Source organism: Coenobita brevimanus, chromosome 95, assembly GCF_032717465.1.
Source record: "Coenobita brevimanus isolate Jiangsu-jjx chromosome 95, ASM3271746v2, whole genome shotgun sequence".
Classification (NCBI taxonomy): Eukaryota; Metazoa; Arthropoda; class Malacostraca; order Decapoda; family Coenobitidae; genus Coenobita; species Coenobita brevimanus.
The window spans coordinates 2,686,208-2,713,211 of NC_137048.1; the positions used below are offsets into that span (position 1 = coordinate 2,686,208).

Sequence of the window (27,004 nt, forward strand, 5' to 3'; positions counted from 1 at the left end):
CTGCATCAACATCTGCATCTACAGCTGCCACACCTGCACCCACACCTGCCACACGTCCTTTTACTGTTACATCTACAGCTGCCACAGCTGCACCACACCTGCCTCGCCTGCTTTTACTGCTGCATCTACAGCTGCCACACCTGCCGCACCTGCTGCAACTACAGCTGCCACACCTGCACCCACACCTGCCACACCTGCATTTACTGCTGCAACTACAGCTGCCACACTTCCACCCACACCAACTGGACGTGCAGCTACAACTGACGGAACTGAACAAGAAGATTTGAGGCTCAATTTCCCAGAGAAGACATACAGAGAAAAAAGTGGCACAGTCTGGAGTAGAACAACACCACCGATAGGCAGTAGAATGCAGCGCCAAAACATACACAGTCTCAGTGAAGGTCCAGCTGGTGTAGATAGAGTAGCTCAGATTCCTCAAGAGTGTTTCCAGCTGTTCATCATCAGTTAGATCGTGGATATCATTGTGGAGCACACCATTACTTTCATCAGGAAATTCAGTGTCAAGTATACCAAAAAAGTTAATGCTACATTCGAAATACGCCTGCTGAAATCAAGGTTCTGATAGGGATTCAATGCTTCTCGGGGACAAAACAAGATGGTCCTGTGCCAACCTCAGAGATGTGGTCCATCCAGAGTGGGTCAGCAGTCTACAGGGGCAGGCATGAACGAACGTAGGTTCTGCTATTTACTTCGATGTCTGTGCTTTGACAATCCAGTGACGCTTCGTGAGAGGGCTACGAAAGATAAATTGGCACCAGTACGAGACCTGTGGGACAAATCTGTCACAAATTGCACAATCAACTGCAACCCTGGAGAAGTTATCAATGATGAGCAGTTACTGTCATTTAGAGGGCAGCTTCCTTTTCGACAGTACATTGCAAATAAAGAGCCAAATATGGGTAAAATATTATGATGGTATGAGATTCAGACGCCAAATACATGCCAAACGTACTTATGTACCTTGGAACACAGAAAGAGGCTGCACAGGCAAAGTTTAATCAGGGTCACTACCTCGTAAAAGAGCTAATGCAACCATATTCTCAGTCAGGAAGCAATGTAATATGCGACAATTGGTTCACATCGCTAGCACTCATAGTCAGCCTCTGGGGAAACATGAAATGAACTCTGGTGGGAACCATAAGACCAGAAAAAGATAGATTCTGCCTGTACTGAAGGACAAAAAAATATCAACCAGTCGGAAGCACTTGATTCTTAATTCGCAAGAACACTTTTATGATTAGATTCAAGCCCACAAGTAAAATGAAAGTTTATATGTTGTCCTCATTGCACAAGCAGCCAATCATGGAAGGTAAGAAAGCTGAGGTTGTATACTATTACAATCGCAGAAAAGGGAGTGCGGACACTGTAGATCAGATGTGTTGGATGTATAGTTGTAGTTGCAGGACCAGAAGATGGCCTCTGTGTTTATTCTATGGGATTCTCAACATCGCCTTTATCAATGCATATATTATCTACAAAAAGAACATTGACAGAGAATCACAAACACGACGCACCTTCATGCAGTAGCTTTCAGTGGATTTGGTGAAACCATGATTAGAGCACCGCCTGACATCAGTGGCATACCCCACATTATCAGATCAATCATCCACGGAACTTTCAAACTGGACCAACCAGATCCACAACCACAAGCTGCACCAGCACAGCAGAAACTGAGGAGGTGTTCAAAATGTTCGAGAAAAGATGACAAAAAGACCACAATTGTGTGCTACAGATGTCACTCTCCAATCTGCACAAACCATACCGTGCGAGTCTGATTGCTTGTAAAAGGAAGGTAAATGGGGTATAACCTAACCTAACCTAACATAATGATATTACAATAACATACTAATATAACCTAATCAAATATACTGATATAATAATAATATGATGTAAAAATATAATAAGGTACATAAAAAATTATAATATGAATATACGATAAGACAGTACAAAAACGGGTAATTTTCAGCTTCTTTCCAGGGATGTAAGAGGTCTACGGAGATTTCCATCCTCCCATGAATTTGGCTTAGGTTTGTACTGTCTGGTAGAATTTATTTAATTTTATTGTTTGTTCATTAACCAGTTTCTAAAATAATCTGTTTTATCAAAGTGGCCTAATTAATTTCTTTTCAAGGCAAATTAAGGAATTACTGTCAGTTAAATTATTGTTTCATGGTAAACATGGATGGGGTTATTAAACAGATACAAGGTAGGGCAGTGGATGTTGGAATGGCCCTAGAGAGAGGGGGGTAGTGTATGGAAACTCCCTGTACTGTTGTTTGCAGATGATACTGTGTTGTTAAGTGAAGACGAAGGAGAGGTGCAAGGCTTGGTGGATGAGTTTGGGAGAGTATGTAAGAAACGGAATCTAAAGGTGAATGTAGGGAAGAGTAAAGTGATGGTCTTTGAAAGAGGGGAAGTCAGTGAATGTACAGTGAGGTTGGATGGTGAGGAAATGGAAAATGTGAGTACATTTAAGTACTTGGGTAGTGTGATGAGTAAGGATGGAAGTTTGGAGGGTGAAGTGCTTGAAAGGGTACAACAAGGAAGATAGGTTGCTCGTTCCTTGAAAGTGATATGAAACAGGGAAGTGAGCATGGAAGTGAAAAAGTTACTACATGACACTATTGTGATACCAACTCTAACGTATGGAAGTGAAGCTTGAACGTTATTGGAAGGACACAAGTCAAGAGTGAGAGCAGTGGAAATGAGTTATTTGAGAGGAGCCTGTGGAGTCACATGGAGAGACAGGCTGACGAATGAGGATATAAAGGAGAGTTGTGGTGTGGATGTGGATGTGATAGGAAGAGTTAGGAGGAACACACTGTGGTGGTTTGGCCATGTGGAGACGATGGAGGGTGAGAGACTGACGAGGAGAGTGTATGTGAGTGAGGTGGAGGGGGGGAGAGGGAGGGGGAGGCCGAGGATGAGATGGAGGGATGGAGTGGAGAGGTATATGAGAGGAGGGGAGGTGAGATGGGAGCAGGGCAGTGAAATGGCGGGGGACAGGGTGACGTGGAGGCGATTTGGTTGTGGCCACCCCGTACGGGATTAAGGCGTCTGGCAATAGATAGATAGATAGATAGGTAAACATACATATAATGCTTAAGAGTAGCCCTGTGTATTTTATTTAATAAAAATCACGTTTGGCAATTTTCTTATATATTTTTTTCCTCCTAGGGTAGCATGTACTCTCTATACCTACAGTGTTACAGATTTACCCCTTGACCTAGTAACGGATGTCGGTCTCTTTGGTATACGTCCTCGCAAGATGGTGTGTGTGTGTGTGTGTGTGTGTGTGTGTGTGAGAGAGAGAGAGAGAGAGAGAGAGAGAGAGAGAGAGAGAGAGAGACAGACAGACAGACAGACAGACAGACAGACAGAGAGACAGACAGACACAGACAGACAGACAGACAGACAGACAGACGTGTTTGTGTGTGTGTGTGTGTGTGTGTGTGTGTGTGTGTGTGTGTGTGTGTGTGTGTTGGTTGGCTGGGGAGTGGAGTGAGAGATGTTCGATTGTTGAGTTGAGATTAAGGAAGAAGACTGATGAAGGGAACGGGTAGGTTTTGAGAGACGTCAGCTGAACAGTCAATGATCTGTCGTGACTGACAACTACGGCACATAGATACCCAACTGATTCCACCAAAACAGACTGGCACATTTGTGTAAATGTCAAATTTTGTGACCTTATGTGCTTTATGCACTCATCATTTTAAGCAGTACAGACTAACATGTTCACATGCCACATTCCAGTATATTCTGAATATTCTCACCTGATGCAATTTTCAGCGTCGCTTCACAAATGGTACTTGCATCAGATCACCATTTCTTTATTGTACTTTCATCATCATCCCTACCCTAATTACCATATAATTAAAAGTTGAGGTGAAGCAGCATTCAGAGAATCGGAACGAGATATCGCTTAACTAGTAAAACTATCGAACAGAATGTCAAGTATAATAGGTATAATGTACCACACAGTGTTTCACACATCAACCAAACCTTCTCAGTCTTTATTCTACCTCACATGAATAACCGTCTGAACACATCTTGTTAGTGCCTTTTACATACCGGTACACTTATGGGATGGAGTAATTACGTTGAATGCCAGATTAATCAACCGAGTTCATTGATCGGTTACAACCAGCCATGGAGCCGTTGTTAGGGGTATGGTAATGAAATGGGCGTTGTGGGCAAAGGAATTAGTGTGGTGGGGGCTGGATATATGGTGGGATGTGGGGTTGAGTCAGGAATGTATACTCTGTGAAAAAGGGCGTGTTGGAAAGCGGTTTGACTCTTATTTTTTCAAAATATGGAGTAAAGAATTAAACTTGGGTGAAAAAAGAAATGGGTGAGGTGATGTACAATTATTGTAGTGAGTGGGCATGTCATGATAGTACAGTATATACTATGTAAATCGGTGTCGTAGGAATTATGGTAGGGTGCAGTGAAAGATGGATATAAATGCCTTGCCATGCATATTAAACAGACCTCATTCATCTGTGTCGATTCATTGCCAGAGGTTAGCTTCCTCAACTTCAGTTCCTCGTTCTCTTATGTAATCATTTACCACATTCATCTGTATCTTTTCTGCAGCGACTTCCACCTACAGACGCAGATATTCTTTTCAGTTCCCTGTCTGCTACACTCTGAAATTTTTTTACTTGGTCTGTCTTCCCACTGCCAGTGATCTTCACATAAATTCATAGTGTCCAGACATATTGAAGTGAGCAGATTTTGAACTTGGTTTTCTTCTAGTTATGTTGCGGGAAAAAAATTATAAAAATAATAATAAGACAAATTGCTGACAGGCCAACCTCCGAAAAACTGAACCATGCTTATGTTTTTTGAGTAATAAATGTGGGAAAGGGATAACTAGAGGCAAAAAGGTATATATACAGAGTTATTACAATTTTCAACAATGATCTGAATTCCGTATTATGTATGTAGATTTCTTGAAAACAAATAAAAGTTAATTTTGCTGATGTTTATATCATGTAGAAAACTACATATCAGGGCTGTATCATGCAGGTCTCTAGTACTAGAGTCCTGCTTGGGAGATGATTTTTTTTGTAAAAAAAAAAAATGATAATAATATCCATACAGTCTGGAATACAACATTTGTTTTATACAGACCTGACTGGTCCACTAGCTTGTATTTTTATTTATTCATTTAAATTGATTTTTTTTACTATATCCAAAGTGCTCTCATACTGGATACCCACATGATACCTAACAATGTTCTTGCTATTCAGTGCATAACTCTCTAAAACGAAGCAAGAGGTAACTTTATTGTTCGTAACGCCACTCTGATTTTTATATCCATCAGTTTCGTTTCCAGCTTTCATTCAGTATTGTGGCCTAGAACTGTATGATCTTCCTGGACTATGTGCATCTCTTCCTCAATGCATTTTAACAGTTTAACTACAGTACTGTCCAGTACTTACTAAAGGGACAAACAGGCTTTCCTCACCTACAACATTAACTCTCGTATTCGGGACAACTAGGATTCTATTCCAGGAAGTCCTAGTTGATTTTACTGAAGTGAGAATAAATCACAGGATCCTGAGTGTTCATCCTGGAAGGCACCATTAATGCAATAATGTTTAGGGCAACTCTTGTAGGTTCTTTGATCTAACGTTAGATGAGACTGAGTCACAGAGGCCTGGGAGTGTTGAACATAAATTATTAGTTTTTCCTAGAATGTCTTGTCATCTAGTGGCCTGAGAACCATCGAAGTGATTACCATGTACTATGTACATAAATGAACAGAGAGAGAGAGAGAGAGAGAGAGAGAGAGAGAGAGAGAGAAACATCGAAGTGATTATGATGCACTATGTACAGAACTGAACAGAGAGAGAGAGAGAGAGAGAGAGAGAGAGAGAGAGAGAGAGAGAGAGAGAGAGATGGTTTTGTTTTTTGTTTCTCCATGGATGCGCTGAGCCCCTCAGACAGGGAGGCGCTGAGTGTCAGAGCGCATTTACTGCAAACTTAGTGGTTAAGAAAATTGACTGGAGTTGCTCGCTAACTGATGCAAATAACTGTGTAAATAGGTTAGTATTAGTGAGGAATTCATCACTGTAATAAATAAATAAATATATATATATATATATATATATATATATATATATATATATATATATATATATATATATTGTTAGGTGAGGCCTTTTGATACAAGAAGACTCTGGATTATTAGTTAAGAGTACGGAAATTAACGGATATAAATGAAGGTGACTGATGAAGGCTGATGAACAACACCAAAAAATGACAAGTTCAGACGAGGTGGAACAAAAAACTGTGTTCAGTTTTCTTATTCAGGTCTCTTCTCTCCATCTCTGTTTATTTTACATTATCTCACACCAAAAATCAGAAACTCTTGTTTTTTCAACTGTGCATGTCCCTAATACCTAAATACTCTCCAATCTTCTATCCCATTACACACAAACACACACACACACGAAAACTAAATCCTCCGTCGGTGTTGCAGCTGTCATAAAAAATTTTTATATGTGAAAGCGCCAGACACTCCCCCCCTCCCCCCCCCCAGCTTGGCGAGGCCAAGTGGTTCTCGGGGTTTGCCAAGAAAATTGCAGCCATAAAACACAACCCGTCCTCAGCCGGTCAAGTGTGGCCACACTCTGACCAGCTCAGCATAGGCCTGGTGTTTGAGGAACACTTGAACATCAAGAAGGTGAACAGTGACTTGTTAAAAGTAAATCACAATACCACCTGACCATATCGTATGTTTCTTAATATCACACTCAAAGATGTTTTATATTATCAATATTCTTATCACAATTACCAGGTCTCATTAAAGAATGCAAATACTGATCGGACAAATATGCCTGGAAAAAACAAATCGCATTTCTTTGGAAGACAACCACCGCTTTCCTAAAGTCAGACCGCATGATACTGAGCTGTCAGTGAGCTGAATCTGCAGTTGTCACTGTGACAGGAAGAGAGTCATCATGCATCTCAGCTTGTTAGCAATGCTTAATGCTGTCAAGTGAGGAAAACAAACAATTGTCCTGAACAGTTGATTCTAAGGATTTTTTTGTATACGGGCATTGAGAGGTATTTAAGGATAAGTAACTAATCTCAATCTGTTCACCTTTGTTCCGTGTTATAATAGTTATTTTAGCATGTATCTGGCAATTTTCTGCAATTTTATGCAGGTAAGTAGTGTCCCATAGAAGTGAATGAGCTCAGGAATTATCAGTTATGGCATACCTCTTCCAGAGTCCACGATCAATATCACCTCGGTTTTGAGGAACGAGAATGGCTGAACACATATGAGAGACTTACGGTCAACCGTAATGAGAATGACTGAGATAGTCCATTGCAGTGAAGTCCTTTTTTTATACATATAAGGAGGAACCAAAGTCTTAAAATCTGCAAAAACTTCCCTAATGGAGAAAGTTGAATGAAAGGGAACACTTTAATGAGATGCTCGGAGCAACTGCTCTTAAAAGAATGGAAGCTGAATGCGTGGAAAACTACTTCACAGTTGACCAGTTCTGTAAATGGATGATCGTGAGTACTGCCTAATTCATACATTAGAAAGTTTGACAGAAACGGGGTGTGAGTGGGTACACAGATGGATACCGCATGGGCATGATAGTGGCTCTTATGTATATGAAGGGATGAGCATACAAGATTAAACAGTTTCCACATGGGATGACTCAGATGTGCCTCAGCTTACTGGGTAAGCAACTTCTTGCAAAGGTGTTTAAATTTACAGAAGAAAAGCCCATATATCCTAATTCCAGCCGAAACTACAGCGTCCAATATCTTGAATACGAGGTACTTACCCTACAGTTTATACCACTGAGATGGTAAATTACACGTTGTCATAAACCTATTAGATTACATGCAGATTTGTAGAAATATTAAAATTTAACTTGTCTGCTCTTCCACACCCTTGAATTTTGAAATATGTAATAAGTTGATAAAGGTATTTTGGGTTGTTGTCGTTGATGGTGGTGGTTTCATGCAACACTTTGACAGGCTGACTAGTGATGTGTAACATATTTCAGATTCCCATATCATTTTTTAAGCGTAAACATTCTGGGTGGTCCAGTATCTGAAAAGGCACTCATTTGAAATAAGATGAACATGTGTTAAATTAATAGTGTTAATGCATGTCTCAAGACTGAATGAAAAAAAAAAATGGAAAGAAAAGTTAGAAATAAGCAATATCAGAAAATGGTAAAAAAGAAAAGAAAATATAATTAAATAATAAAACAAAAGACTGCCGACACAAGGCTACTGCATGGAAAAGGAATTTTTGTCCATTCGTACGCATGAGATGGTTTCGTTTCCTGAAGCAAAGAGGAGGGATCCAGACTCGCTACTTCCAGCCCCGGGTTCCTTATGCTACTGTCCTTCCTGGTACTCTTGTGCACTATCCTGTGTCTCAGAAGCTGCCTCGTTCTATTCCACTGCCGACTTCTCCATCTGGGCATTTGCAGTATGTTGTCCCCGAGGTTAGCACGGCTTGTGTCAATGGTGCCCTCCCACCCTCTTCTCTGACTTTCTCTCCCCACTTCGATGGCTGAGGGTTTGTCCACTTCCATGGTGGTGGAGGATGTGCATGTTGATGAGTCTTCTGACCCTGCCTTGTCCAGCCTCTCCAAAGTTCCATACGTATGTTTTTTTTTCTTTTTTTATGCAAGGAAGAAGGAACCAAAGGCCAGAAATCAGCAAGAGTGCTCCCTCCACGAAAAAAGAAAAGCACAAACAAGATAACAGAGAGCCAAATTCAAGATCCGTTTATTCCAAACATCACCGAGGTTTTTCAGTCCTCTGAACCTGAAGACCGTCCATCTAAAGTCTCTGTTGTAGACCTTGTGTGCACCTCTCAACTGTTCTTCCTGCCATGGAGCTGCTAGAGTCTAGTCAGGTGCAGGCTGAAGTTGGAGTTTCGTCTGTAGTCCGGCTGCCTCTTGGTGAAGGTGTAACACACATTTCTGGTACTTTATTTCTGCTACATAGGATATCATCCTCACGAGGTTCTGGTCCTTTGGACTTGACGTCTACTTTTGAGGCTTCTGGTGGTGGCGGTGGCCACCCTGCTTCACTTAGGGCGGCCTGCAAGCCGCCTTCCAAGCAACCTGTTCTTCTGAATCAGAAGAGGAGTATTGTAACACTTAATTCTTCTTCATCCTTACGTTTGCCTTCAGATGGTCCGCACAATGTACGAGTTCCTATTGCTGGGCAGTCTCTTTCTAAGGGCCTCCTTAAGCATCAGTCCAAACCTGCTCGCTTATCAGGAGTTATAAGGTGCCTTGCGCATTACGGAAGTTATTTTCTCGGACATGGAGGCAAACATTCCTTTCTCATATCCCTTGACTAATGCAAGAAAGCCTTGGTTTAATCACGCTTGTTCTAATGCTGTCCGCAACAAGGAGAGGGCCTATAAAAGGTACCAGAGCCAACCCACCCCTGAATCACATCATTTATATGTCTCTGCCCGGAATCGTGCTAAGCCTGTCGTTCACTGCTAAATGAAATTTCATCCGTACTAAATGCTCTCAACTCCGCAACTCGAATTCTTTCCGCTCCCTCTGGCACTTTACCAAAAACCTTTCTAACAACTTTACCTCATCATCCTTCCTTCCTGTTTTCTACTCTCATGGCTCTGTAGCTATTTCTTCTACTGATAAAGCAAATCTCTTCACTCATACTTTCTTTTCCAGTTCCACCTTAGACGATTCCGGTGCTGTTCGTCCATCACTTCCTCCCTCTGACTTCCTCATGGCTGACCTTAAAATTTCTTCAGCTGATGTATTTTCTGCCATCACAGGCCTCAATACTAACAAGGCATATGGGCCTGATGGAGTCCCTCCTGTTGTTCTCAAGAACTGTGCTTCTGTGCTTACACCCTGCCTAGGCAAACTCTTTCGCCTCAATCTATCAACTTGTACAGTCGCCAAACTTTCCACCTGGGCCACCTAGCCGCGAGAGGTGGGTAACGGGTGCTGGCAACAGTGTATATGTTTGTTCGTGTGTACATGCTCGACGAAAGTTCGGATCATCAACTCTCTTCGTCCATAGTGAACCTCTGTCAGAGTCAGAGTTCACCCCATAGATGGCTGGGTACGGAGTTAGGTGGTGAGAAAAATATCTCAGGAGTAAGGCGGCTCTCCCATCGGCTCAGCCAGTTGCATGAAACTGGTCGCATGGAAAATTGTTGTGTGCCACAGGTCGCGCTGACCAAGGCCAAAGATATATGACTATATAAATTTTATAATAAAGTAATATAAATAATATTCTTATATAAATATAAACTTTTATTTATAGTACAATAATATATATTATACTATACATATTTGGCCTTGGTCCGTGCAACCTGTGACATGCAACAATTCCATGCGACCGGTTTCCTGCAACTGGTCGAGCCGGTGGGAGAGCTGCTTAAGGGGGGAACTTGGCATAGTGAAGTCCAGGGCAGGTGCAGGACGTTGAGGGGAGGGGCTTACGTTATTCATACCGCCAGTGACAATAACTGCCGAACTAGTTTTTGAGATCCATTGGCAATCTACCAAATATTTACATTTTTAACAATACTAAACATGTTATTTTCTATGTTGTTTTTACATTGTTACAATAACATGTTAATGCACTAAATACTGGAATCACTCCAAGCCTTTCTCTCACACTCTCTCATTATATCAGTAATTCCATTTCATAGGGTTATCACTTGATACCATTATCAGTATAGGTTGAAGATGAATGCATTTACCTAACATCTACGTCCAGTTACAAGTAAGATTGCCTGCCATATTCACATTATGAATGACACTGACCAATAAACATTAGGATGATGTTCAGACACTGTTAACGGTTGCTTATTTCCTCGTTGGTAGTACTTCAGGCAGATGTTTTCATGTGTTCTGTGGTGCACCACGAAGAGGTAGGAGATTAAAATACTGTCACCTCAGCAGGCAGAGAATTTATGCATACTTTTGTCGAATGTGGTTATTATATCAGCTATGATAATGATTTACCGTACCATTTTTCATATGACTATGATCATTACAGCACATCTTTATAGTCCATTCGTCTAACGTATGACTGAATTACACATTGCAAGGAAAACTGATTGTGAGCGGTGCCGCTTATGTGTGCGGTCACACATTTACATGCTCATCGATTATTCACCGAACAACATTATCTCACATTATAGCAAGATGAAGACACCATCTCTTCACCACAGTATGCAAAAGCTTCCAGTCGTTTTAAGCTCAATTTTATTGATTCTTGAATTGTTTGGACATTTATATCACCATTGCCTGTGATATTACTTAGGTGATTGGTAAATGCAACATAACGAACATGAAATTATCATTACAGGCTGGAACACTTTTTTTTTTTTTTTTTTTTAAATATCCCGCCAACCTCGCTTTAGCCCCCGTCACCGAGGTCCGGAGTGCGAGGATATGTGATGTTGGTTGCTGATTGGCTGCTACCAAGACCTAGGTCATAAGACAAGGGCTTGGTGTTTAATAGGAGAAACCCATCTCTCCTGACGGGGGTGGAACCACGTCACACGGATCGACTGGCGGAAGCGTTAACTACCACGTCACCCACAGTACTGTTTCAAATATTTAATATATATCAACTATTAAAACAATTGCCGTGTTTGCACTGCAAGCACAGAGATCCACGTAATGATTAAGTGATGAGATGCTTAGGTTTTCTATTGTTAACGAAAGGTTGACTCATGACCAGCTGACTCAAGGCAGTATTCTGCCTCAACACACGAGTTTCAACCTCCGACATCTACAGCTCCTAACTCTCCTACTTAGTTTAAATTAATATCCTCCCAGTGAGTAATCCTGTAACGATTAATGACCTAACTTGTCTAATCATATCTCGGATCAAGAATGGTATTTCAATAGGTTTAATCGAGATCGGCCCAGGACTTGCTAAATGCAAAACGAACAGTCAGACACAGGTATCTACTTTTCAACCATAAAGGCCGGTCACACGACGCTTCTTCCCCCCCAATATGCAGTAGACATTTTTTAGCCATGGGTTTATCATGTAATAATGAAAAAGAATACGTTTTTAAATATATAATATATGTAAAGATACGGTCTTTTGAATTAGTTTACTTATTGTTTTCAATACTTGCGTTACCCAACACTTTCAAGAAGCTCCTTTGAAATTCTATCGCCTAAAAATTGTCGACTGATTACTGGGATGAACTTTGACTGAGGTTCACTAAGGAAAACGAGAGGTGATGATCCGAACTTTCATCAAGCATGTACACACGAACAAACAGATAGCCTACACTGTTGCCAGCACCCCTTACCCACCTCTCGTGGCGGGGTGGCCCAGGTGGAAAGTTTGGCGACTGTACCTTTCCTTCTTGTTAACCGTTACTCCCAGTCCTTCATTTATGCAACAGGTCAACTCTAGAACTGTCTCCCTCTGTCTGTATTTCCTGCTTCCTATGATCTCCAGTCTTTCAAACGCAGTGTGTCCAGGCATCTCGAAATGATCGGATCTTGAATTTGGCTGTCTCTTGTATTTTGTTTTTCTCTTGGCGGGAACAGTTATTGCGGGCTTGTGGCCTTTGGTTCCTTCTTCCTCACATAAAAAAAAAAAAAAAAAACTTATTCAGATCCTCCTCCCACTAAAGGGTTAAAGTAATCAACTATGCCTACTCCTGTAAACATTGCTCTGAAGTTGAACAATAGAGGTGTTAGAGGCAATTGGCAGGACCTTCAATTACTCCTCTCTGAGTTTCACCCTTTCTGTGTTTGCCTTAAGGAAACTATGGTTAGAGACAGGCCTCTTCCTGCCCCTAGAGTATATACAACTTTCTACTCACTACACTACACTACCTCCTGTGGACTGTGGTTTTTGAGGTGGCTGTACTATCCTGTGCTGTACAGATATTCCATTCGATTTTTTTTTCTGTAGTCCACCTATAGGTTGTGGCTGTTCAGTTACACCTGGAGAGGAGTTTACATATTTTGTAGCCATGATTTGAGCGGGGTGTGCCTGCTGAGATAGATGAGAATGGCAGTGCGTTAGTGGACATTTGTGCTGGGAGGGGGTTGGTGATAGCCAATACCCTCTTCAGGGACAAGATGATCCACAGGTATACATGGCGAGTGATGAGAAGGGTGGGTGGTGAACTGAATGAAAGGAAGGCAATGATTGATTATGTGTGTGTGGATGAAAGAATGTGAAAATGTGTAATGGATGCAAGAGCTTATAGAGGTTGGGGGAGTGGACTTTCTGACCACTACTTGGTGGTGGGCAGAATCAAGGTCCAATTAGGATGGAGAAATAGAAGAAGGGAGGGACGGGAAGAAGGAGTATTTGTAAGGAGAGTGGAAAGGTTACAAGAGGATAAGAAAAAGGCAGAGTATCAGAGAGAAGTGGAAGAACGATTGGGCAAATATGAATTGGAGCAGATGGGGGTCGTGGAAGGTTTGTGCAGGATATTTACAGAAGAAATATGTGCAGCATGTGATGTGGTGTGTGAGACGAAGAGAAGACGGAAGGATGTGCAAGGAACAGCGTGGTGGAATGAAGAGGTAAGACAGGCTGTGGCACAAAAGAAGAAAGCATACAATGAATGGATGAGAAATAGGGGCGTGGAAGAAGCTGAGAGGTGGAAGAGAGAGTTATATGTAGAAAGAAAGAGAGAGGTGAAAAGATTAGTAAGAGAGAGTGAATGAGGAATTTGGAACTTAAGTGTAAAGTGGAGGGACTGTAAGAAAATGTTCTGGAAAGAGGTGAAAAGAATAAGACAGGGTGGAAGTGAAGTTAGCAGGGGCATGAAAGATAAAAATGGTAGATTACTCGTGGAGAGGGGAGAAAAAGTGAGCAGATGGAGAGAACACTTTAAGGAATTGTTGAACATAGAGGATGGAAGTAATGCGAGTATACACAGTAAGTGGCTGGGGAATGGCTGGGAGGAGGAGGGAGGTGAGAAGACAGAAAGAAATCAGTAGGATAGAAGTTGTGGAAGCAATGAAGAAAGTTAAATTGGGGAAAGCCCCAGGAATTGATGGAGTGTGTGGTGAAATGCTGAAGTATGGGGGAGATATAGTAGTAGAATGGATGTAGAAAATGTGCAGATTGGCCTGGGAGGAAGGTAGAGTCCCGGAGGATTGGAAGTCAGGTATAATTATTCCCTTGTACAAAGGAAAAGGGGGAAAAGAAGTGTGTGGTAATCATAGGGGCATCTGTCTTCTTAGTATAATAGGAAAAGTGTATGGTACGATACTTACTGACAGAGCTAGAGAAAGAACAGAGGAATTAGTTGGAGAAGAACAGGGAGGCTTTAGGAAGGGAAGAGGTTGTGTAGATCAGATATTCATTCTTAGATCTTTAGTGGAAAAGTTTCTAGAGAAGGGAAAGAAATTGTATGCGGCTTTCATGGATTTGGAGAAACCATATGACAGGGTGGATAGACAAGGATTGTGGAAAGTATTAAGAATATATGGAGTAGATGGGAAGTTGTTGAGTGCTGTGAAGAGTATGTATGATGGTGCTAAGGCTGCAGTGCGTGTGGATGGTGAACTGAGTGAATTTTTCTCTTTGAAGGTTGGGTTGAAACAGGGATGTGTCATGTCTCCATGGTTGTTCAATCTGTACATGGATGGGGTAATAAAAGAGGTACAAGGTAGGGTAGTGGATGTTGGAGTGGCCCTGGTGAGAGAGGGTAGTGTTTGGAAACTCCCTGTACTGTTGTTTGCAAATGATACTGTGTTGTTGAGTGAAGATGAAGGAGAGCTGAAAGGCTTGGTGGATGAGTTTGGGAGAGTGTGTAAGAAACGGAATCTAAAGGTGAATGTAGGGAAGAGTAAAGTGATGGTCTTTGAGAGAGGTGAAGTCAGTGAATGTACAGCGAGGTTGGATGATGAGGAATTGGAAAATGTGAGTATGTTTAAGTACTTGGGTAGTGTGATGAGTAAGGATGGAGGTTTGGAGGGTGAAGTGCTTGAAAGGGTACAGCAGGGAAGAAAGGTTGCTGGTTCCTTGAAAGCAGTGATAAGAAGCAGGGAAGTGAGCATGGAAGTGAAAAAGTTACTACATGACTGTCACGAGTTGGCACGATTCTCTATCTAAATAAACTCGCGACATTGAGCTTTGATGGGAAACCGCGAATTCTAGTGAACTCCCATACGTATATATCACTCAGTCAAGCGCCACATATCCACCCAATCAGGAGTGTTTTCAGAACATTTTTCACTGTTTCATAAGTGATCGTCCTTGTGCGCGACATTAGCACTTTTGCTGAGTGTTTTATTCTGGGCGTGTTTTGCTCACTTTCTTTCCGTTAGCCGTTACCAGTCAGTAGCTGGCCTCAGCCCTCACCTCGCTTGTTTGAATTCAGTCAGGATTAGAGCGCCATGGGACTAGGTTCGTTGGCCCAGCTTGGAGCAGCGTGTGCACAGCGAGTTCCTGAATCCCCACCTAGCGTGAATCGGCGAGAGGTTCAGCATGTGTGGCAGCATCCTTCCTCAGCAACGACGCCCAGTTCATCCTGCTTGGCCCACTCTCTGACCAGTATATTCCTTTCGTTTTTCCTAGGCTTAAGAGTTTAGCTTTTGAGTGAGTGAGTGAGTGTGTTCTCCTTATTTTGAATTCATTTTGAAACATATAACCTAATTTTATCTGATTGTAATTAATAAATTTACAGTTCTTTTCCTTGGGCTTAATGTAATGTAAACTTGTGTTTTATTTCTCCACATTAAGCTTATTTCACTTATCGCTCCAATTTTGCATAAACGTTTTGCATTATTCATAATTGGTACTTAGGCCAGTCCTTTTTATTAACTTAAATCCGTTGTGCAACTTGGAGTTAATGCATCAGCAAGAACCTGTTTATCATTCATAGCATTATTTATTGATTGTCAGGGGTGGAGTCACTTTCTCGTGAGGCTAGCAGTACCAACAAACAGCATTTGTGAGTAATTAGTCTCTGCTGTGTACTGCTGAGAAAGTAAATAAATTCTCGTCCTTAGAGAATCGGCGAAGTAAGGCACATAACGTATCAATCATTGCTTGATTCTTGCAAGTCAATTCTTTGTTAATATTGACAAGTTAACATTATCAAGTATTACTGAATATTATTCTTAAATATTGCATATTCTCAAAACCCCGCGACATCTGGCGACCTCATTCCAGGATATTATCTCCTAGCTCTAAAGATATTCAAGAGATAATACTCACTCATTCATACTTGCATATTTATCATTAAAGTCTATAGGCACTATCTTACTGATGATTATTGATTCAGTTCTATTAATTTTACAGAATAGTTTTCATAGTCACTTGTTTGTTTAATTTTCTTTACCAGTTTAACTATATACAACTGGTCACCACTAACCTGTGCCTATATTCTTTATTCTCGATTATAGGCATCTTTCTCTGCAAAATAGCAGTCAGTGCTTGGTCTCTAGTTCACTCAGACTGAGTTAGCATCATGTCTACCGACGTCTATGTTCAGGAAGCTAAAGATATGGGGCTTAGTGACCTCAAAGAAGTTAAAGAGTATGTCCTCTCTCGGCTTCGTCACGAGCAGCAACGTGAGAATGATGCTCGCGGAGAGCGTTGAATTCAGTGTGAGGAACGCGAGAGAGAACGTTAACATGAATGAAAACAATGCGAACTCGAGTTAAAACACGAGCCATGGCTGAGTCTCCAAACTGTCACCCCGGTGACCATTGAATCGCTGCAAGATCTGATGTGTAGCCAAGTTGTTGTTCAAGAACAACATTCTGACCCGACACTTGCTGCCATGCAAAAGAAACAAAGGGGTAGAGTGATAAAGTATTCACGGGGAGGTCAAGCCAAGTTCCTTCGCAAACAAGGAGGGCTGTACCGTGAGTCACGAACACCCCAGGACGAGGTTCGACTGCAGTTCATCGTCCCTGCAAAGTACCCTCAAGCAGTGTTAGAATAGGGTCATTGTTCAGCCTCAGGAGGTCACATGGGCAAAAGGAAGACCCAGGGCCGTATCCGGGCTGACTTTTTCTGGCCGAGGATGGGGCGAGAGTTAGATAATTTTGTGCATTCCTGCAATGTGTGTCCATGTACCACTAATCAGGGACATGTCCTTCCTGTCCCGTTTGAAACCACACCCATAATCTCTGAGTCAGTTGAGAGACAGGGCAGTGGTGAAGTGGGTGCAGACTTGATGTCTCACCCATTGGCCCCACAAGACACATCATGTCCAGGGCCTGTACATACATATGTACCGTATGTTAAGTGGGAAGTTCGAGAACCCCGCAGAGACGGTCCGAGGCTGTGTATGAATTACCTTGTGGAACATCTCGATCTGTGAGCCTCTCAGAGGATTCCCGGAAAATGCACATTATCAACATGAGTGTTCACACCCATGGTGGGTGTTAAAATGTGACCTACCAGAGATTGCGTAGGGATTCTCAGCTTCCTAATATTAATCATAAGTATAGGGTTTAACCAGTAAACTGGTTTCCATTAGCGAATTGCAGCATTTGATATCCTGCACAGATGCCCAGTCTTTTCGCTCATGACCACGTTCCCTGGTTAATTTCGCGAATAGCAGCATTTGATGTCCTGCACAAATGCCCAGTCTTTTCGCTAATTAAGTTTAAGGTTTAACCAGTAAACTGGGTTCCATTGGCGAATTGCAGTGTTTGATGTCCTGCACAGACACCCAGTCTTTTCACTCATGACCACGTTCCCTGGTTAATTTAGCGAATTGCAGCGTTTGATGTCCTGCACAAACGCCCAGTCTTTTCACTAATTAGGTATAGAGTTTAACCAGTAAACTGGGTCAGAGTTTGATGTCCTGCAGAGATGCCTTGACTAAGTTTCCTGGTTAATATTGTAAATAGTGTACTTTATGAAACATAAGTACTGATTGCTTGGCAGAGAGAGAGAAATGACACTTTTGATACTCCACCTTGATTCCTTTCGCAAGTGCAGGTGGCAGTGCAGCATTGTCGTGCAGATCAGCTGGTCATCCCTGTCGCATGTTGCCGCCTCTTCTCTTCTGCCTCGTCATCATCATTTACTATTTATTTGCATTATGTAATTTTACACGTAGGTACAGTTACACCATAACTGTCACACCTACACCGTGTATGACATATATCACGCTACATAACACTTAGTTAATGTAAATGTAGCAAACTTTTCGCTCAGTTTGACCTGAATACAGGATTTTTCACTGTCATCATGGAGTTTTTTCCTCAAGCTTGCTTCTATTAACGTAAATACGAGGTTTTATCGCTCACTGGCGACTGTGACTTTCTCCTGTAGCAAGATAGCACACACACCACAGTGTGAATCTTGTGTGACTGAGTTACGATTTATATGTATGTAAACTGAAAAAAAAAATTCCTGAGGAAAAAAAAAATTGATTTTAATGGGGCGTAATGTCACGGGTTGGCGCGATTCTCTATCTAAATAAACTCGTGACATTGACCTTTGGTGGGAAACCGCGAATTCTAGTGAATTCCCATAAGTATCACTCAGTCAACCGCCACATATTCACCCAATCGGGAGTGTTTTCAGAACATTTTTCACTGTTTCATAAGTGATCATCCTTGTGCGCGACATTAGCGCTTTCGCTGAGTGATTTATTATGGGCGTGTTTCGCTCACTCTCTTTCCGTTAGCCGTTACCAGTTAGCGGCTGGCTTCAGCCCTCGCCTCGCTTGTTTGAATTCAGTCAGAATTAGAGAGTCATGGGACTAGGTTCGTTGGCCCAGCTTGGAGCAGCGTGTGTACAGCAAGTTCCTGAATCTCCACCTAGCGTGAATCGGCGAGAGGTTCAGCATGTGTGGCAGCATCCTTCCTCAGCAACGATGCCCAGTTCATCCCGCTTAGCCCACTCTCTGACCAGTTTTTTCTTTTCGTTTTTCCTAGGCTTAAGAGTTTAGCTTTTGAGTGAGCGAGTGAGTGTGTTCTCCTTATTTTGAATTCATTTTGAAACATGTAACCTAAATTTATCTGATTGTAATTAATAAATTTACAGTTCTTTTCCTTGAGCTTAATGTAATGTAAACTTGTGTTTTATTTCTCCACATTAAGCGTATTTCACTTATCGCTCCTAGTTTGCATAAACGCTTTGCGTTATTTATAACTGGTACTTAGGCCAGTCCTTTTTATTAACTTAAATCTGTTGTGCAACTTGGAGTTAATGCACCAGCAAGAACCTGTTTATCATTCATAACATTAATTATTGATTGTCAGGGGTGGAGTCACTTTCTCGTGAGGCTAGCAGTACTAACAAACAGCATTTGTGAGTAATTAGTCTCTGCTGTGTACTGCTGAGAAAGTAAATAAATTCTCGTCCTTAGAGAATCGGTGAAGTAAGCCGGGATAAGTATCAATCATCACTTGATTCTTGCAAGTCAATTCTTTGTTAATATTGACAAGTTAACATTATCAAGTATTACTGAATATTATTCTTTAATATTGCATATTCTCAAAACCCTGTGACAATGACAGTATTGTGATACCAACTCTAACGTATGAAAGTGAAGCTTGGACGTTGCTGGAAGGACACAAGTCAAGAGTGAGAGCAGTGGAAATGAGTTATTTAAGAGGAGCCTGTGGAGTCACATGGAGAGACAGGCTGACAAATGAGAATATAAAGGAGCGTTGTGGTGTGGATGTGGATGTGATAGGAAACGTTAGGAGGAATACACTGAGGTGGTTTGGCCATGTGGAGGGGATGGAGGGTGAAAGACTGATGAAGAGAGTGTATGTGAGTGAGGTGGAGGGAGGAAGAGGGAGGGGGAGGCCGAGGATGAGATGGAGGGATGGGGTGGAGAGGTATATGAGAGAGAGGGGTGTGAGTTGGGAGTGGGGCAGTGAAATGGCGGGGGACAGGGCGACGTGGAGGCGATTTGTTTGTGGCCCCCGAACGGGATTGAGGCGTCTGGCAATAGATAGATTAACCTCCCTTTGTACCTGTTCCATGTTCCGATCTTGATAACTTTTTCATCAGTGTCCTTGGCCATTCTTCTAGGTGACCTAAATGGGCATCATGCTTTGTGGGGTGATACTCTATGCATCTTCCATGGTGATCTGGCATCTTTGATAGGGGATTTAGACTTGGTTCTTCTGACTCTGTCGACCCAACACATTTTCATGTACCAAATGGTACTCTATTTGTTACTGATACTACATGGTCTTCTCTGATTGTTCACTGAACTTTTCATGTGAGAGTTTGCCTGACTTGCATGGCAGTCATCATTACCCTATTGTGGTAAAACCCTCAATGGCCACCAGCGTTGAGCAATGGCTTACCACACTCGTGCCGGTGACATCGAATTAACGCGATCTATAGAAAATTGCGAACACTTATGGGCGGGGAACGAAGGTCGCTGGTATGTTTACCCGACCCTACTCTACCATCCCAGGCACTCAGGCTGTCACTTTTTCTCGGATGTTTTCGCTCATATGTTTACATGTTAATGGCACATGCACAGTTAATTCTGTGAATTTTTATTATATCATCCACGAAGCATAGTGAATCACAGGATGGGTTTAGGAAGTTAAAAAAACACAGTGCTAGGTGCACCAGACAATTCTCTTCACATCTGCAAGAAGAGGAAATCTACAGTTTTTTACAAGTATGTTAAAATGGTCCCGAGTTCAGCCAGGGAAACCAACAAATTTCTGAACCCACGGCCATTGAGGGGTTAAAGCATGCTACTCTTTAGTGATGAAGCATGTCCCTGGCTGGTGTTTGGGTAAGGCTGAATGGACTCACTTTCCAGAGCTCTGTGGCCTTCACTATAGATTTTCAGAGCATTGATGATGCAGAACAGGATTTTACATCAATTGTTTAACAGGCTGGTCTTTCTATTCCTTGAATGTCCGGGCAGTTTCTCAGGAGACATCTGCCTTGGTGGAATGGAGAATGTGCTTTGGCTAGGGGTGTCTACAAAGCTTCTCATTGGAGATACAGCTTTTAAATCATTCATTTCAAGAATGATTATGCCCGTCATCAAAGGGTTCTGAAAAACTCACCTCACACCCCGTGGAATACCTATCATTCATTTGTCACGTCGTCCACTCCATTACAACTGGCCTGGAAGAAAGATAAAAAATAAAGTGCAATCATTCGCCTTCTCCTCCCTCGGTACTTAGATTTCTGGGGTCTCCTGTGTCCAATGCCTCAGAGGTAGCTTCAGCCCTGCACAGAAGTTTTATGATATTCCTCTATCAGATCCTGCCAAGCCACTTAGCCGTTTCTGGCATCAACAAGAGAGGTTAGTATTTCCTTTCCGTCTAGCAGAGGGGAATCATATAATGCAATCTTTACATGAACTGCATCCTGCATTCCAGGAGTGCAATGACTCTGCTCCTGGACCTGATGACATTCCTTATATTATGATTCACTGTAAGATTTTCTGTTTGTTTTTATTAGATCATTATAATTGGATATGGGATGAAGGAATAGTTCCCACTAATTGGAAGATGGGTATAATCCTCCCATTGCCTAAAACAGGTAAGGATCATTGTAATGTCGAAATGGGGAAAGCCCCAGGAATTGATGAAGTGTGCAGCGAAATGCTGAAGCATGGGGGATGTGGAAGATGTGCAGATTGGCCTGGGAATAATGTAGAGTCCCGGAGGTTTGGAAGTCAGGTATACTTATTCCCCTGTAAAAAGGAAAAGGGGAAAAAGAAGTGTGTAGTAATCACCGGGGCATTTGTCGTAAAAGTGTAATAGGAAAAATATATGGTAGGATACGTATTGACAGAGTTAGGGAAATAACAGAGGAATTAGTTGGAGAAGAATAGGGAGGTTTTAGGAAGCGAAGAGGTTGTGTAGATCAGTTATAATTCTTAGACCTTATTGGGAAAGTTTCTAGAGAAGGGAAAGAAGTTGTATGTGGGCGTAATGGATTTGGAGAAAGCATCTGACAGGGTGTATAGACAAGGATTGTGGAAAGGTTTAAGAATACATGGAGTAGATGGGAAGTTGTTGAATGCCGTGAAGGGTATGTATGAGGGTGCTAAGGCTGCAGTGCATGTGGATAGTGAACTGAGTGAATTTTTCTATCTGAAGGTTGGTTTGAAACAGGGATGTGGCATGTATCTATGCTTGCTAAATCTGTATACGGATGGGGTTATAAAAGAAATACAAGGTAGGGTAGTGGATGTTGGAGCAGCCCTAATGAAGTGTTTGGAAACTACCTGTACCGTTGTTTGCAGATGATACTGTGTTGTTAAGAGAAGACGAAGGGGAGCTGCAATGCTTGGTGGATGAGTGTGGGAGAGTGTGTAAGAAACGGAATCTAAAGGTGAATGTAGTGAAGAGTAAAGTTATGGTCTTCGAGAGAAATTAAGTAAGTGAATATTGAGTGAGGTTGGATGAGGAGGAAATGGAAAAAGTGAGTGCGTTTAAGTACTTGGGTAGTGTGATGAGTGAGGATGGAAGTTTGGAGGGTGAAGTGCTTGAAAGGGTACAACAAGGAAGAAAGGTTGCTGGTTCCTTGAAAGCAGTGGTAAGAAACAGGGAAGTGAGCATGGAAGTGAAAAAGCTACTACTTGACTGACAGTATTGTGATACCAGCTCTAACGTATGGAAGTGAGGCATGGACCTTATTGGAGGGACACAAGTCAAGAGTGAGAGCAGTGGAAATGAGGAATTTGAGAGGAACATTTGCAGTGTCATGGAGAAACAGACTGACAAATAAGGAAGTGAAGGAGCATTGTTGTGTGGACGTGGATGTGATAGGAAGCATTAAGAGAAATATATTGAGGTGATCTGGGAGAGTGAGAGACTGACGAGGAATGTGTATGTGAGTGAGGTGGATGGAGGGAGAGGGAGAGGGAGGCCAAGGATGAGATGGAGGGAAGGAATGGAAAGGTATATGAAGATGGGGGATATGAGCTGGGAACTTCGCAGTGAAATGGCAGGGGGCAGGGAGACATGGACGCAATTTGTTTGTGGCCACCCCTTACGGGATTAAGGCGAATGGCAATAGATAGACAGACAGATAGATCTGTATATATATATATATATATATATATATATATATATATATATATATATATATATACACATACATACTGTTACACAGCCTATGATTTCATCATCCTTTGTGTAATTCTAACGTACAGTATGCTGCATGTTTGATCACGAGCGTGTTCTACCTCACTCCCCCCCTCCTCCCTTATAGTAGAGTAAGTCGTTCTTTCTGTTGTTCAGAGCAGGATTGTCAACTCTTTGTCCCCATGGCTTCATTTGCGCGTCCTTCTTACAAGTTGTATCAAGCTCTGCCAGCCCATATATAATTAGCTCAGTCTCTGCATTATTGCCACTTAGATCTACTCATTTTGCTCACATCTCTGTCCTCCCCTGTACAGTTGTTATTATTGTGAGTGCTCAGGAAGTCTCCAACCATCTAGCAGCTGTGTAATTTGATTATAACTGTTATTGCATTTTTTCTTGTACTGTGTAGCGTAAGGTGTTAATTCTTAGGCCTAGTAAGCTTTTTGTGATTAATGTTAAGTTTGGATGTCAGTCATTATTAATAATATTTTGTATCTGTAATAATATATCTTGCATTCACTGAGTATTATCTGGTATTTTCATTTTATCAGGGCTGACTTAGATAAATTTACTCTTGCTAATTTCTTGTTAATAGAGGCTATTGCAGTTAACCATATATTTAACCTGTTTTTGCCATTACATTATCCTTATGAGTCCTGAATGTTTTGTTGTTAGTTTGAGCATTAAACTTTAACTTGTAATTTTACCTAACTCTTTTGTTTTGAACCTTGAACTTTACGGGACAGTAGTGATTTTTAGTATTCTCACTTAAAGTGTACATTATCTTTCTCTGTTCCGTAACATAAATTTGGCGACCTCTTATCAGGATATTCAGGATATTATCATAAGGATATTGCTTGATATTTTGTGACTGTGATTTATTCATGATGTCTACTATTACTACGCTTGATGAAGCCAAAGATTTTTTGTCAAATGTGCAAACAGTGTGTGATGTAGAAAACAGAACAGAGAATGAACTTAAGCTTGTTGCTCAACAATTGGGAATTGCTGTTTGCTCTCATCATTCTAAAGATCAAATTGTTGACATGATTAATGAAAGCTTGTTTAATGTAACTCCTCCAAATGAGCAAACGCAGATTGAATTAGCTAAGTTACAGCTGGCCCTGCAGGAGGCTCGTGCTAAGGAGGCTGAATTTCAGGCAAAAGCTAAGGAGGCTGAGTTTCAGGCACAAGTTGAACTTGCTAGGATCCAGGCAGACCATGAGTATCGCATGAAACAAGGTGGAACTGGATCATCTAGCTCTGATGATTTTGATGTGGCTAAAAATGTTAAACTTGTCCCTTCTTTTAATGAATCTGATTTAACAAAGTATTTTCAGTTGTTTGAGAGGGTAGCTACAGGTTTTAATTGGCCCAAGTATGTCTACTATTACTACGCTTGATGAAGCCAAAGATTTTTTGTCAAATGTGCAAACAGTGTGTGATGTAGAAAACAGAACAAAGAATGAACTTAAGCTTGTTGCTCAACAATTGGGAATTGCTGTTCGCTCTCATCATTCTAAAGATCAAATTGTTGACATGATTAATGAAAGCTTGTTTAATGTAACTCCTCCAAATGAGCAAACGCAGATTGAATTAGCTAAGTTACAGGTAGCCCTGCAGGAGGCTCGTGCTAAGGAGGCTGAATTTCAGGCAAAAGCTAAGGAGGCTGAGTTTCAGGCACAAGTTGAACTTGCTAGGATTCAGGCAGACCATGAGTATCGCATGAAACAAGGTGGAACTGGATCATCTAGCTCTGATGATTCTGATGTGGCTAAAAATGTTAAACTTGTCCCTCCTTTTAATGAATCTGATTTAACAAAGTATTTTCAGTTGTTTGAGAGGGAAGCAACAGGTTTTAATTGGCCCAAAAAGTATTGGCCAGTCCTCCTTCAAACTGTTCTCACCGGTAAAGCTCAAGTAACTTATGCATCTTTGCCTCAGGATCAATGTGATAATTATGATGTAGTTAAGAGCTTGATTCTTATGGCCTACGAGCTTGTTCCTGAAGCCTATAGAGTAAAACTTAGGACAACTTATAAGCAAGATAAGCAATCCCATGTTGAGTATGCAAAAATCAAAGAAGATCTGTTAGAGCAGTGGTTAAATTCTAAGAATGTGGATTCTGATGTTGACAAATTTAAGCAGATGATTTTGCTGGAGGACTTCAAAAGGTGTATTTATAAAGTTGTAAGCCTATATCTTGATGAGAAAAGACTAGATAATTTGTCTGATGCTGCAGTTTTAGCTGATGAATATGTTCTCACTCACAAGAGATATTCTAAAGAAAAAAGGAAAGCTGAGAGTAAGTACGTTGCCTCTACTCAGAGTACAGGTAACAGGAAAGAGAATAAAGATGATGTTTCTCAGGAAGTAAATACCAGCTTCACCTCTAGATTTCAGAAAAGTAAATGTACTTATTGTAGTAAGCTTGTTCATACTACGGAGAAATGCTTCAGGAGACAGCGTGATGTGAACAAAAAGGAGTCTTTAAATATTCAGTCAATTGGTCTAGTGTCCACCCTTGAGAGTTCCCAGAATTCTTTAACTGAGTTAACTGAACCTGCTTTGAGAGGTAAATTAAATTCTCATGATGGAGCTCCTCTTTTGAGCAGTAACGTGGGTGACACTCTCAAGAGTTCATGTGCTAATTTCCTGTCTGATGGTTTTGTCAGTCCTCTGGACAGTAATGACAGGAAATCAGTTAAAATATATCGTGATACAGGTGCTTGCCAATCCCTTATGCTGACCAGTGTTCCAGGCTCTAATGTTAATTCCTCTGATGAAACTGTAATCTTACAAGGTGTAGGGAATAATTACGTCTCTGTCCCTCTGTGCAGAGTGAATTTAGAGTTTGGTTTTGTTTATGGTTCCGTTATGGTTGGGTTGGTTGAGACACTCCCAATGTCAGGTGTAACTTTCTTACTTGGAAATGATATTGGTGGAAGTCAAGTGTGTCCAGCTCCTCAGTTGTCTAGTGAGCCAGTGGCTGCAGCCCAGGATTGTGATGTCCCTGATGTGTTCCCTGCATGTGCTGTCACTAGGGCTAAGTCTAAAGTTACTGGTGACTTAGAGGATAATGATGATGATGATGTTATCCTAGCTGACACTTTTCTTGCTAATTTGGACCACTCACCAGATGAGGCAGTACCGCGTAGTGTTGATAATTTGTCTCGTCAAGAGTTGGTTGAGTTGCAGGTTGCTGACCCTGAGTTGAAAGGTCTAGCTAACTCTGCTTGCAGTGAGGAAGAGTCAGCTGGTGCTTCTACTTGTTATTATATAAAGTCAGGAGTACTTATGAGGAAGTGGAGACCCCCAACAGCATCAGCCTTTTGTGAATGGGAGGTTGTACATCAAGTTGTCATCCCTCGAATTTGTAGGCAGGATATCATTAGAGTGGCTTATGATTCCAGTTTGGCAGGACACCTTGGAGTGAGGAAGACTGTGGCACGCATTTTGAAACACTTCTACTGGCCAGGTATCTTCAGGGATGTTTCCTGGTATTGTAAGTCTTGTCACACCTGTCAAGTTGTGGGGAAGTGTAATCAGACCGAAAAGGTTGCACCTCTAGTTCCCATTCCTCCTATTGAGGCGCCATTCACCTGTGTGTTGGTGGATATTGTGGGCCCTCTTCCTAAGACTTCTTCAGGATTTTCTTATGTGTTGACCCTGAATGATATGGCTACTCGTTATCCTGAAGCCATTCCACTCAGAAATATCTCAGCAAAGAACGTGGTTAAGGAAATGCTAGGGTTCTTCACGAAGTTTGGTCTGCCCAAGGAGGTACAGTCAGACCGGGGAAGTAATTTCATGTCAAATGTTTTCAAGCAGTCTCTGAAAGAGTTGGGCATCACACAGATCACGTCTTCAGCTTACCATCCCCAGTCCCAAGGAGCGTTGGAGAGATATCATCAAACACTCAAATCGATGCTCAAGAAATACTG

The 27,004-nt window shown here is 41.6% G+C and overlaps 1 pseudogene; it reads left to right on the forward strand.

Moving 5' to 3' along the window:
- Nucleotides 1-616: 616 nt before the first annotated feature.
- The window catches only part of LOC145413172 (uncharacterized), a 52,063-nt pseudogene continuing 25,675 nt past the window's right edge, over nucleotides 617-27,004 (forward strand).